At 41.6% G+C, this 14,630-nt stretch overlaps 1 protein-coding gene across 4 annotated transcripts in view; it reads left to right on the top strand.

Moving 5' to 3' along the window:
- LRMDA (leucine rich melanocyte differentiation associated) overlaps positions 1–14,630 on the top strand; it is a 1,126,962-nt gene that overhangs the window by 148,106 nt on the left and 964,226 nt on the right. The window lies entirely within an intron of this gene.

Here is a 14,630-nt window from a genome sequence, read left to right as displayed (position 1 = left end):
GGAAGAATCTTGAGTCAGTAACTTTGAATAACAGAATTGGGATCCAAAGATATTGTGACAGGCTGGAAAGATGTGTGGCCCCAATGTAATGTGATAGAGTGCTGACCCCTATGGCTGGGCACCCTTCAGTGGAGTGTCCATTTATTCCTGGTCCAATAAGCCAAGGTTGGGAGCATGACTAATTGGTTCCAGTGTGTCCCTTCAGGCTCACCCCTTCATTGGGACAGTGGGCAGAGCTGGAAACATTAGAAGAGGCAGTAGGTGATGGCTATTTCTTGTACAACCCCTAAAATCTTGTCTCCAAGTCCTCTTTTTGCATAGCTGAATGCTGGATAAAGATAAAGGATTTTTGCTTATATTTTCTTGGTGAAACTGGACACTGTTTCCCTTTGATCTTGTTCTTTCGTTCACTGATAATCTCAAGGGGGCACCATGTTACTGGTCTGTCCATCTACTGTGAACTCAGCAAGATCTGACAGAAGGAAGGTTGAATGTTACAATATAGAACAGAGTGCTGGAGCTGGGAGGAAAGAGGTGAGCGAGATGTGGCAGGAAGGACAGGAGCAAAGGCAGAAAACAAGAGGACTTGGGAAATGTGCTACTATGACCTCCAAGAAGTGAAGGAATGGCCAAGAAAGAAAATGGGCCAATGGGGGCTTGTAGTCCGTTTGTCAAAAGCATGCTGGGTTTTATATGTTGAGTTGTGTAATATTCCTATCAGTCTAGGGCCAAAGTGCATAGAAACTTTCCCACCCCTCCTATATTCCTGTCCGGTCCATGTGAGCTCCTTACCACTCACAGCCTTCTCTCCCCTATTTTGGGCATGCAGTTCTGACTCAACTGTGCTTTTTTGACTTTTAAAATACCCTAATACTCTGTGAGTGGAGCTTTATTTATTTTTTTATCAGTTTCATTTTTTTGAATATATAATACTCCCATATGATTTGAAAATTAAAGAGATGAAAGATTATGAGAAGTTTTCCTCCCATTCTGTTCCCTATCTTCCCTGTTCCCATGACAATGCTTAAAGGTAACTCTTACTGGTTTCTTTTGTATTTTTTCAGTTTCTAAAATTTTATATGTATAAGCAAGCAAAATCAAATATAGATGATTTCTTTCTCATTTGTAAAAACGATACCATTTTTGAAATAATTTTTTCCCTTGCTTTTTTGGATAAGAAATAATACCTTCCCATTCTGTACATAGAGAGCTTTCTCATTAAAATTTTATAGGTATGTAGTGTTACATGGTATGTATTCATCACAATTTGTTTATTCAATCCCTGCTGATGGACATTGTGCTTGTGTTCTTCCATTCACTATTAGAGCTGTAGTGCGTTACCTTAGACTGCCATTTTTGAATCTTAGCGAGTATGTCTGTAGGATAAAGTCCCAGAAGTTGACTTATTGGGTCAAAGGGATATGCATTTGTAATTTTGATAGACATTGCCAAATTGTACTTCTCAGGAGCTAAACTAATTTGTACTCTCACCAGCAATGTTAGGGCATGCTTGTTTTTCCGCTGCATCACCAACAGAGCATGTTATTAAACTTTTGGATTTAGGCCAATATAATAGGTAAAAAAAAATGGTTTCTTAGTGTTTAATTTGCGTGCTCTTATTATGAATGAGATTGAGTATTCTATTATACATTTAACAGGTGCTTGTATTTCCTTTTCTGTGAATGACATGATCATATTATTTGCCCATTTTTCTGCTAGGTTTTTGTCTTTTTAAAATTGTTTTTGGCTGGGCATGGTGGCTCAGGCCTGTAATTCCAGCACTTTTGGAGGCTGAGACGGGTAGATCACTTAAGCTCAGGAGTTCAAGACTGTCCTGGGAAGCATGGTAACACTCCCGTCTCTACAAAAAAAAATGCAAAAATTAGCTGGGAGTGGTAGTATGAGCCTGTAGTCTCAGCTGCTCAGGAGGCTGAGGTGGGAGGATCTCTTGAGCTGGGGAGACAGAGGTTGCAGTGAGCTGAGATTATGCTACTGTACTCTAGCCTGGGCAATGGAGTGAGACCCTGTATTATCTATCTATCTATCTCTCTCTCTCTCTCACACACACGCACACACACACACACACACACACACACACAAACACAGTTTTTGAAATTCTGTGTATATATGTGTATTTTTTAAATTGCATTTTAGGTTTTGGGGTACATGTGAAGAACATGCAAGATTGTTGCATAGGTACACACATGGCAGTGTGATTTGCTGCCTTCTTCTCCATCACCTATATCTGGCATTTCTTCCCATGTTATCTCTCCCCAACTCCCCACCACCCCGCTGTCCCTCCCCTATTTTCCCCGACAGACCCCAGTGTGTGATGCTTCTCTCCCTGTGTCAATGTGTTCTCATTGTTCAACACCTGCCTATGAGTGAGAACATGTGGTGTTTGATTTTGTTCTTGTGTCAGTTTGCTGAGAATGATGGTTTCCAGATTTATCCATGTCCCTGCAAAGGACATGAACTGATTATTTTTGATGGCTGCATAATATTCCATGGTGTATATGTGCCACATTTTCCCTGTCCAGTCTTTCATCGATGGGCTGGTTGGTTCCAGGTCTTTGCTATTGTAAACAGTGCTGCAATGAACATTCGTGTGCATGTGTCCTTATAGTAGAATGATTTATAATCCTTTGGATATATACCCAGTAATGGGATTGCTGGGTCAAATAGAATTTCTATTTCTTGGTCCTTGAGGAATTGCCACACTGTCTTCCACAATGGTTGAATTAATTTACACTCCCACCAACAGTGTAAAAGTGTTCCTATTTCTCCGCATCCTCTCCAGCATCTGTTGTCTCCAGATTTTTTAATGATTGCCATTCTAACTGGCGTGAGATGGTATCTCAATGTAGTTTTGATTTGCATTTCTCTAATGACCAGTGATGATGAGCATTTTTTCATATGTTTGCTGGCCTCATGTATGTCTTCTTTTGTAAAGTGTCTGTTCATATCCTTTGCCCACTTTTGAATGGGTGTGTTTTTTTTTTTCTTGTAAATCTGTTTTAGTTCTTTGTAGATTCTGGGTATCAGTCCTTTGTCAGATGGGTAGACTGCAAAAATTTCTTCCCATTCTGTTGGTTGCTGATTCACTCTAATGACTGTTTCTTTTGCTGTGCAGAAGCTGTGGAGTTTGGTTAGGTCCCATTTGTCTATTTTGGCTTTTGTTGCCAATGCTTTTGGTGTTTTGGTCTTGAAGTCCTTGCCTATGCCTATGTCCTGAATGGTTTTGCCTAGATTTTCTTCTAGGGTTTTTATGATGTTAGGTCTTATGTTTAAGTCTTTAATCCATCTGGAGTTAATTATAGTGTAAGGTGTCAGGAAGGGGTCCAATTTCTGCTTTCTGCACATGGCTAGCCAGTTTTCCCAACACCGTTTTTTAAACAGAGACTCCTTTCCCCATTGCTTGTTTTTGTCAGGTTTGTCAAAGATCAGGTGGTTGTAGATGTGTTCTGTTGCCTCCAAGGCCTCTGTTCTGCCCCACTGGTCTATATCTCTGTTTTGGTACCAGTACCATGCTTTTTTGATTACTGTAGCCTTTTAGTATAGTTTGAAGTCCAGTAGTGTGATGCCTCCTGCCTTGTTCTTTTTACTTAGAATTGACTTGGCTATGTGGGCTCTCTTTTGGTTCCATATGAAGTTTAAGGTGGATTCTTCCAGTTCTGTGAAGAAGGTCATTGGTAGCTTGATGGGGATAGCATTGAATCTGTAAATTACTTTGGGCATTATGGCCATTTTCACAATATTGATTCTTCCTAACCATGAACATAGAATGTTTCTTCAGCTGTTTGTGTCCTCTCTTATTTCATTGAGTGGTTTGTAGTTCTCCTTGAAGAGGTCCTTTACGTTCCTTGTTAGTTGTATTCCTAGGTATTTTATTCTCTTGTAGCAATTGTGAATGGCATTTCATCTTGATTTGGCTCTCTTTAAGTCTAGTATTGGTGTATAGGAATGCTTGTGATTTTTGCACATTGATTTTGTATCCTGAGACTTTGCTGAAGTTGCTTATCAGTTTCAGGAGATTTTGGGCTGAGATGATGGGGTCTTCTAGATGTACAATCATGTCGTCTACAGTTAGAGACAATTTGACTTCCTCCTTTCCTATTTGAATACCCTTTATTTCTTTTTCTTACCTGATTGCTCTGGCTAGAACTTCCAATACTATATTGAATAGAAGTGGTGAGAGAGGGCATCCTTGTCTAGTGCCAGATTTCAAAGGGAATGCTTCCAGTTTTTGTCCATTCAGTATGATATTGGTTGTTGGTTTATCATAAATAGCTTTTATTATTTTGAGATACTTTCCATCAAACATAGTTTATTGAGGGTTTTTAGCATAAAGCGCTGTTGAATTTTGTCAAAGGCCTTCTCTGCATCTATTGAGATAATCATGTGGTTTTTGTCTTTGGTTCTGTTTATGTGGTGAATTACGTTTATAGACTTGCGTATGTTGAACCAGTCCTGCATCCCCAGGATGAATCCTACTTGATCATGGTGGATAAGCTTTTTGATGTGCTGTTGCAATTGGCTTGCCAGTATTTTATTGAATATTTTTGCATCTATGTTCATCATGGATATTGGCCTGAAGTTTTCTTTTCTTGCTGAGTCTCTGCTAGATTTTGGTATCAGGATGATGTTGGTCTCATAAAATGATTTGGGAAGGATTCTCTCTTTTTGGAATGTTTGGAATAGTTTCAGAAGGAATGGTACCAGCTCCTCTTTGTGTGTCTGGTAGAATTTGGCTGTGAACCCATCTGGACCTGGAATTTTTTTTGTGTGGTAGGCTCTTAATTCCTGCCTCAACTTCAGCCCTTGTTATTGGTCTATTCATGGTTTCGACTTCTTCCTGGTTTAGGCTTGGGAGGATGCAAGTGTCCAGGAATTTATCCATTTCTTCCAGGTTTACTAGTTTATGTGCATAAAGTTGTTTGTAATAATCTCTGATGATTATTTGTATTTCTGTGGAATCTGTGATGATATCCCCTTTATCGTTTTTTATTGCATCTATTTGATTATTCTCTCTTTTCTTTTTTATTAATCTGGCTAGTGGTCTGTTTTGTTGATCTTTTTGAAAAACCAGCTGCTGGATTTATTGATTTTTTGAAGGGCTTTTTGTGTCTCTGTCTCCTTCAGTTCTGCTCTGATCTTAGTTATTTCTTGTCTTCTGCTATGTTTTGAGTTTTTTTTGATCTTGCACCTCTAGCTCTTTCAATTTTGATGATAGGGTGTCGATTTTAGATCTCTCCTTGCTTCTCATGTGGGCATTTATTGCTATATATTTTCCTCTAGAGACTGCTGTAAATGTGTCCCAGAGATTCTGGTATGTTGTTGTCTTCGTTCTCATTGGTTTCGAAGAACTTCTTTATTTCTGCCTTCATTTAATTGTTTATCCAGTCAACATTCAAGAGCCAGTTGTTCAGTTTCCATGAAGCTGTGCGGTTCCGAGTTAGTTTCTGAATTCTGAGTTCTAACTTGATTGCCCTGTGGTCTGAGAGACTGTTTGTTATGATTTCTGTTGTTTTGCATTTGCTGAGGAGTGATTTACTTCCAATTATGTGGTCAATTTTAGAGTAGGTGCGATGTGGTGCTGAGAAGAATATATATTCTGTGGATTTGGGGTGGAGAGTTCTGTAAATGTCTATCAGGTTTTCTTGGTCCGGGTCTGAGTTCAAGTCCTGGATATCCTTGTTAATTTTCTGTCTGGTTGATCTGTCTAATATTGACAATGGGGTGTTAAAGTCTCCCACTATTATTGTCTGGGAGTTTAAGTCTCTTTGTAAGTCATTAAGAACTTGCCTTATGTATCTGGGTGCTCCTGTATTGGGTGCATATATATTTAGAATTGTTAGCTCTTCTTGTTGCATTGATCCTTTTACCATTACGTAATGTCCTTCTTTGTCTCTTTTGATCTTTGTTGCTTTAAATTTTATTTTATCAAAGACAAGAATTGCAACTCCTGCTTTCGATTTTGCTCTTCCATTTGCTTGGTAAATCTTCCTCCATCCCTTTATTTTGAGCCTTTGTGTGTCCTTGCATGTGAGATGGGTTTCCTGGATACAGCACACCAATGGGTTTTGGCTTTTTATCCAATTTGCCAATCTGTGTCTTTTGATTGGGGCATTTAGCCCATTTACATTTAGGGTTAATATTGTTATGTGTGAATTTGATACTGCCATTTTGATGCTAGCTGGCTGTTTTTGCCCTTTAGTTGATGCAGTTTCTTCATTGTGTTGATGATCTTTACCATTTGGTATGTTTTTGGAGTGGCTGGTACTGGTTGTTCCTTTCTATGTGTAGTGCCTCTTTCAGGAGCTCTTGTAAAGCAGGCCTGGTGGTGATGAAATCTCTGAGTACTTGCTTGTTTGCAAAGGATTTTATTTTTTTCTTCACTTATGAAGCTTAGTTTGGCTGGATATGAAATTCTGGGTTGAAAGTTCTTTTCTTTAAGGATATTGAATATTGGCCCCCACTCTCTTCTGGCTTGTAGGGTTTCTGCTGAGAGATCTGCTGTGAGTCTGATGGGCTTCCCTTTGTGGGTAACCCGACCTTTCTCTCTGGCTGCCCTTAGCATTTTCTCCTTCATTTCAACCCTGGTGAATCTGACCATTATGTGCCTTGGGGTTGCTCTTCTTGAGGAATATCTTTATGGTGTTCTCTTATTTCCTGGACTTGAATATTGGCCTGCCTTTCTAGGTTGGGGAAGTTTTCCTGGATAATATCCTGAAGAGTATTTTCCAGCTTACCTCTCTGTCACATTCAGGTACACCTATCAAACATAGATTAGGTCTTTTCACATAGTCCCATATTTCTTGGAGACTTTGTTCATTCCTTTTTACCCTTTTTTCTCTAATCTTGCCTTCTCATTTTATTTCATTGAGTTGATCTTTGACCTCTGATATCCTTTCTTCTGCTTGGTCAATTCGGCTGTTGAAACTTGTGTGTGCTTCACAAAGTCCTCGTGTTGTGTTTTTCAGCTCCATCAATTCACTTATATTCCTCTCTAAGTTGTTTATTTTCATTAGCATTTTGTCACATCTTTTCTCAAGGTTCTCAGTTTCCTTGCATTGGGTTAGAACATGTTCTTTTAGCTCACAGAAGTTTCTTATTACCCACCTTTTGAAGCCTGATTCTGTCAATTAATCAGACTCATTTTTCATCCAGCCTTGTTCCCTTGCTGTTGAGGAGTTGTGATCCCTTGCAGGAGAAGAGGTGTTCTGGTTTCAGGTGTTTTCATCCCTTTTGCAGTGGTTTCTTCCCACCCTTGTGAATTTATCCACCTGTTGTCTTTGTAGTTGTTGACTTTCAGATTGGGTCTCTGAGTAGACATCCCGTTTATTGATGATGAAGTTCTTTCTTTCTGTTTCTTAGTTTTCCTTCGAACAGTCTGACCCCTTTGCTGTAGGACTGCTGAGGTCCACTCCAGGCCCTGCTTGCCTGGGGATCACCTGCAGCAGCTGCAGAACAGTAAGGGTTGCTGCCTGTTTCTTCATCTGCTATCTTTGTTCCAGAAGGATACCCACCAGATGTCAGTCTGAACTGTCCTTTATGAGGTGACTCTTTGGTCAGGGAGCTGCTTGAGGAGAGCGTCTGTCCTTTATAGGAGCTCAAGTGCTGAGCTGTGAGCTCTGTTGTTCATTCAGAGCTGCTGGGCAGGTACGTTTAAGTCTGCTGCAGCAGAACTCATAAACCCTCCCTCCTTTTTTTTCCTCCAGTGCTCTGTCCTGGGGAGTTAGGGCTTTATTTATGAGTTTCTGTTGTGCTGCTGGCTTTTTTCAAGGCTGCCCTGCCCAGCGAGGAGGCAGCCTAGTCACTGTCTGCCTGCAGAGGCTTTGCTGAGCTGCTGTGGGCTCCACCCAGCTGCCTTGTGAACCTCCCTGCAGTCCTGTTTATATGGGTGTAGTTAGAACTGCCTCAGCAATGGCAGCCCACCTCTGTAATGGCGGACTCTCTCTGTATTGGTGGGCTCCCTCAGCAATGGCAAACTACCTCCATAGTGGTGGACTGCCTCGGTAATTAAGGACGCCCCTCCCCCACAGAGCTGGACTGTCCAGGGTTCAGCTGTGCTTGCTGTGAAACTCTCAATCCAGAGTGTTTTAGATTGCTGCTTTTTGTGGGGGTGGGACCAGCCGAGCCTGATCACCTTGCTCCCTGCCTCAGAGCCCCTTTTTATTTTTCTTTTTTCAGTTGAACAGTTGACTGTCTCCTAGGTGTTCCAGTTGCCTGTTGAAAAGGCACTGGGATCTGTGTAATTTCCTGTGCGGTGACCCACTGCGCCAGCTGAAACAGCCACGCTGAGATTAGTGGTGCTTTTTTTGCCTGGGAATCTTCTGGCCTGGCTCCCTGTTTCAGTCTCCTTTTTAATCAGATGAATGGGCAACTCTGTCTCCCCGGAGCTCCAATTGCCAGCTAAAATGGTGCCTGGACCCGTGTATTTTGTGCGGAGAACCGCTGCACTGGGGCACCAGCTGAAACAGCTGTGCCGGTCGAAGCACCTGCACTGGCGACCCATAGGGCTCTTCTGCCTGGGAATCTCCTGGTCTGTGGGCAATAAAAATCCATCTGGAAATGCGGCATCCACTCATCCTCCATGCTTTCGCTGGGAGCTGCAATCCTGAGCTTCTCCTAATGGGCCATCTTGGATCTGAATTCTCCAGAAATTGTATTTGTGTATTTTTTTGGTGTGTGTCTAATTTTGTTTGTGCCTGTGTGTACTCTATTGGTATTTAACTGGTGCTTTTTATGTGATTAAACTGTAAACTTGTTTTTCACTTTTTTGGGTTGTCTTTTGGTTTGTTTTTGGTGGATTTTTGTTTGCTTTATTTTTTGTTTTGTCATGCAAAAATTTTGCTTTATCTGAACAAGATTTTTTTTTTTTTTTGAAGATAGGGTCTCACTGTGTTGCCCAGGCTGGTGTGCAGTGGTGCCATCAGGGCTCACTGCAGCCTTGACCTCCTGGGCTCAGGTAATCCTTTTGCCTCAGCCTCCAAAGTAGCTGGGACCACAGGCACATGCTACCATGCCTGGCTAATTTGTAATTTTTTGTATAGGTAGGGGGTCTGACTGTGTTGCTGAGGCTGGTCTCAAACTCCTGGGTTTAAGTAGTTTTCCGGTCTCAGCCTCCCAAAGTTCTGGGATTATAGGCATGAGCTACCACGCTCAGCTGGAAACTGATTTTTATGCAATTGAATTCATTATCTTTTATCTTATGGCTTTTAGATTTTTCATTATGGTAGATGGAATTTCTGGTTTTCTTCTAGTACTTTTATGGTTTCCTTTAAAAGAAGTTTTGTTATTTGGAATTTAACTTGGTATGGGACATTGTCTGACTCAACTGTGAAAACAGTTGGGAAATCAGGTAGAGAAATGCACAAAAATAAATCACAGTGAGGGACATGGAAGAGGAATGAAGAGAGAATTAAAACGCTGGTAGGAGAGGTGAGACTTGATGACAAATGCCTTGGAAGTTGGTAGCTATTATAATACCTGGCATTTAATAGTGCCTTCAATGCTTTTTAAGACTTAAGATGTATCTAACTCTTACAATAAAATAGTCTTTTTTTTTTCTTTTTAAGATGGAGTCTTGCTGTCAGCCTGGTGTGCAGTGGTGCAATCTTGGCTCACTGTTGCAACCTCCACCTCTTGGGTTCAAATGATTCTCCTGCCTCAGCCTCCTGAGTAGTGGGGATTATAGCTGCCTGCCACCATGCCCGGATAATTTTTGTATTTTTAGTAGAGACGGAGTTTCATCACGTTGGCCAGGCTGATCCCAAACTTCTGACCTTGTGATCTGCCCACCTCAGCCTCCCAAAGTGCTGGGATTAAAAGTGTGAGCCACCGTGCCTGGCCAACAGTCATTTCTTTCTATAGTTTTGTATTTTGTTTCTTAAAACACAATCTGGGGCCAGGCATGGTGGCTCGTGCCTGAAATCCGAAGATCGCTTGAGGCCAGGAGTTTGAGATCAGCCTGTGCAACATAGGGAGACATTGTTTCTATGAAAACCAAAAAACCAAAAAATAAAATGAAGACCTCACCCCCACAATCTGATGCAAATATGGCTCAACAGGTTAAGATTTGACAAAGTTGAGTGGGTACATGGATATGGTAGACATACTATTTTCTATTCTTATTTCTTTGTTTTAGTAATTACACAATAGAAACAGCAGTTGAAAACAGATGGGGCAAACCTTTGTATCCTCATGGTTGTACAAATATACTTCAAGTGACTGATGTGCCCAGTTAAATCTGATGGCAGAGGTGGGTCTTAAGTCCAGGCTCTCTAACTCCTTATTGAGGTCCTTTTATTTTAGGTCATGATCAGTTTTCGTCTTTGTACTTTAAACAAAGCCAAAGTTTCTGTGGCTCACCCTCAGTATAACAGCAGTAACTTCTTTCTGCATGTTCTTGGAGTTGTGAGAATAAAGATGTTCTCTTGAAGTTTCCTTGCAGTCCTCGTAATCAGAAATCCTCATTTGCACTCTGAAATCATTGGTCAAGTCTGACAGAGATCTCTGATTTGTTTTTATAAGGATATTTTCTCTGAAACTGTGGGATAATTTTTAAGTAACTTATTAAATATTTATAGTGCCTGGCACAGTTCTAGGTCCTGGGGATATTGCTCTGAGTACGATGAAATCTTTGCTTTGGTGGAGTTTACCTTCGGGTGGAGGAGACAGGTGATAAACATATCAGTCCATTCATAAATGAGATAATCTCAGGTGAGATTTACTCTTCTCTGTGAAAAGTCAAAAGAAGCGCAGAGTCAGAAGATGGTGGAGGTGGCAGGGAGGAGCAGAAGGCATGTTTAGGTTGTGTGGCCAGTGAGGGCCCTTCCCTGAGGCAAGTGGCCAGTGGCGTGAACAGTGACCCAAGCAGAGGGAGAAAAAGCAACCCAGGCAAAGGGGACAGCATGACTTGAGGCCCTGATGTGATAAAGAAGGGATGAGCCGAGGTGAAAGCAGGGAGGAGGAGCAGTGAGAGCCAGGGTCTGGCCAGCCCCGGCAGGAATGTGGCACACAGCTGCCCTGCCCCTGCCCATCCCCAGCATTGCTTATGTTGAATGACAGTCACTGGTTGGGTTCCACCCTACACAGGTGATGCTTTTGTGGTTTTTTTCTTCTTCTTCTCATTTTAGGGTAGCGATAGGAGTCAAAGCTCATCTGCTGCCCGAAGTTGTACTAACGTCTTCACAGTCTCATTTCCTGTTCTGAGAGGACGTGCAAAGTACACGCTTTCCTCCTCCACCGTGGAGATCTGGGACCACAAGGCTATCCACCAGCGGGACGGTGGGACGGTGGCGTGGGGTGACGGGAGAGGGTTGCCTCCTTTGATATTAATTCATCCGTAATGGGTGTGAACAGAAGAAACCACCAGGCAGCATGGGGCAGCTCTGCTGTCGTCGGGCATAATGGGTTTCCGTGCGGAGCCGCGTCTGACACGGCAGCCCCCCAGGCCTCAACTCAGCTCACCTGTTCCCCAGGCTCGGTAAAATGGCTGTCAATCTATTTTAAGAGAGGAAAATTGAGGATAGTTTTTCAGTGCTATTGCTGGCTTAGTTATGTCAAGCGATTTCTTCGAAGAGTAATAATAGGTGCTGTCTTCGGAAATAGTTTAGTCACAGATGCCTAGTTCTTAAAAGTCAACTTGCTTCCCTCTTGTCCTTTTCTTCGGTCTTATCTCCTATGCCTGGAGTCGAGTTTCTTCCAGAGATTTCCTCTCCTGGAGACTAGCAGGCTGCATTTCATTTCTGGTTTCCTTCCATAATCATCTCCACCCCCTTCTCCTCTCTGCTGAACACCCATGCCAAAGGTTCTGTCAAGCCGGCCAGTTGAGCGCTTTGAAACACGTCAAAAAACGGAATGATGTCATGCAGAAAAGAGTCAACCTGGGGGCAGCAATGTTAATAAGTCAGCTCATTCCCTCCCACACCCCCACACTGGATAATTTATTTTTTAACCGGTTTTTACCAACCAAATGTTAACACATATGCCTGATTGTTAACCTCCTCTGGGCACCAAACCTGTTTTTTCTTGAGTGCAATAAGTGATTATCCAACTCATGCTGCTCCGAAAAAGAGGTTTTGTTTTAATAAGCAGTTTGCAGTTTGGCACACAATGCTGAGGAAAGCAACATTATCTCCAGCAGTAAACTCTGCAGTCATTGCAAAGCTTGACAAGAAAATGATTGAGTCTGTTTGTTATACCTTTGTGGGGCTGCCACTGCTGCTGCTGATGGAAATGTTGCTGTTTATTCAGCAATGCAATAACACTTTCTGTAATTTATGGATGCACATTCCCCAGATTACTAAAGGTAATATTGTTGACTAAAGGAAAGTATACGAATGGATAGTTTCAGTTGTTGCTGTCCTTATAAAAGTGATTGACTGTTCACTTTGCACAGGAAAGAATTTGCACAGGCTTCATCCCCCTTAACAATTACAGATTTTCCTTCCTCTGACAGTTACAAATAACATGGCTTGTCCTAAGTGGTAAAAATTTACTGATTCCATGGAAGTTCACGTCAGGGGCTACGTGGATCCTGTCGCCTTTATTTCCTGGCCAGCTCTCCCGCCTCGCCCCTGGGGGGCGCCAGACAAGCCACTCTTGAACTTTTGCTGGCCTTCAGCCCGAGGGCAGGGTGCCTGGCCAAGTGGCTTCCAGCCCCAGACCCTTGGCTTTTCCTGTAAGAGGAACTGCGGCTTCTGCCTGATGATCCTCAACCTTGCCTGGTGCCCCTCTGTGTGTGCTTGATATCTGATCTCAGGTGGTAGAAAAACACCTTTTGACTAGTTGTTCTGTGAGAAAGATTGGGTGAAGTTGGTTCTTTTGTCCCAGAAAATGTGGACAGAGATCCCTGGGCAGTGGAAACCCAGCCACTTTTCTCAAAATGTTGATCAGAAGACTGAAAATGTAGCATCAGGGTGCCCCTGTTGATGGGCTAAGGAAGAGCACACTGAGGGAGCTCAGGGGGGCCACTCTGAATCAGAGGGCCCGAACTGCTCAGAGGCCTAGCATTTGCTCAGTGGTACGTCCTCCTAGGCCACTAGGGAATACCACTTTGGGTTTGAAGCCTGTCAGCCTCCGTGGGCTTGATGGTCAACAGGTGGACAACATTCTGAGGTCCCAGGTTTAGGCCTTATTGAAATGGAGAAACAAGCTGCTCAGTGAGGGGGTCTTTCAGGTAAAAAAAGAACTTCACATGTATATTTCAAAGTGCTGCCTTTACTTACTTCTTGGGAAACAAGTAGTTACACAAATATAAATACAAAATACACATAAGGCATCATATGTTTTGCAGTTGAAAATGTCCTGTGTATTTTCTTCTGAGCAAACTCTCAGTGGGCCAGTGTAGCTGTAACCAACCAGCACCGTACTTACTATGCCTTTGTCAGCCCTGAAGTTCTCCATTGAATGATTTGTTATTTAATTGGTCATAGTAGGGGGGTTCCTAGCATATGCGAGACAGCATTTGTTAAATTTCAGTGATTGATGTCAGAAAGACAATAGTTAACAAAAATATTATTCATGATTTTGTTAGGCCAAACACATGCTGTTGAATAGAGAAGGGTTAACATAGGAACGGTCTAATGTGCTCGCTCTGGGTGGATGTTGGCTTTAAGATGAACTTTAGGTGAGACTCCCTGTTTTTTCCTATCCATGCCTCGTCTGTTCTCATATTTTCACCTTACATTGATGAAAGATGAAAAAGAAGGCTGATTTAGTTTATGTAAATTATTTTTCTTTTATAAATTTTATAGGTAGTTGTTTGTTTCTCCCTCTATCTCATTCTGTAAAGGTTCACTATGTAGTTGTTTTGGTTTATGTTTTATCAATTTTGTGAAAATTTTGTTTGATTTTGGCTTCTTAGCATGAAATACAAATCTTTTGAAATCCAAACATGCTTGTGAAATTCCAACCTGATTTTATTTACTAATGGCTCGTAATCAAAGCACGTGCTTTTGGTCATCCAAATAATTACAAAATGGATGGATTTGCAGAGTGTGGTTCCCTGTTGAAACTGAAGTCAGCCAGTTCATGTCAGCCTTGACATTAACCGAATTGAGAAGGATAGTCACAAGAACGTTATCGGGTTGGTCTCAGCTCATGTAATTTGGATAATCCTAATCTCACTTAAATTTTAGAGTTCAGTTGGGTTTATAGACATCCTATTCTTTTCTCTAAATCTCAAATTAGCCATCTAATACTGACAGCTATGTTTTAGGCCAGAGGCTTCTTTCTCTTTATATATACATATTTATATTTTAGTATGTATATTATGTGTATGTATTGATTTTATCCCCTTAGAATCCACATATTAATAGTATTTCTGAATGATACGTAATGTTATCACTCAGAGATTAAGACAGTGCAAATTATATGCTTTTACATTAATTTCTATTTTTCTAACACACACTAGATAGTTTCCTTAGTCATAATGAAGAAACAAGTTGAAGAGATTAGAGAAAGAAATTTATAAAAGATAGCGTAGGAAAGACATGCAGTCCAGCTACACTGACCTCTGATTTGTACATCTTTACCAAGTAGGTCACCACATTTTCAGAGATGATTCTCTTCATTTTTTTCTTTTTACTACACTGGAAGCTTGCATTCCATGGGAGAAAAGT

The sequence above is a fragment of the Callithrix jacchus genome, chromosome 12, assembly GCF_049354715.1.
Source record: "Callithrix jacchus isolate 240 chromosome 12, calJac240_pri, whole genome shotgun sequence".
Taxonomy (NCBI): domain Eukaryota; kingdom Metazoa; phylum Chordata; class Mammalia; order Primates; family Cebidae; genus Callithrix; species Callithrix jacchus.
The sequence above is the reverse complement of the archived record's forward strand: the minus strand, read 5'-3'. Positions and strand labels throughout refer to the sequence as shown.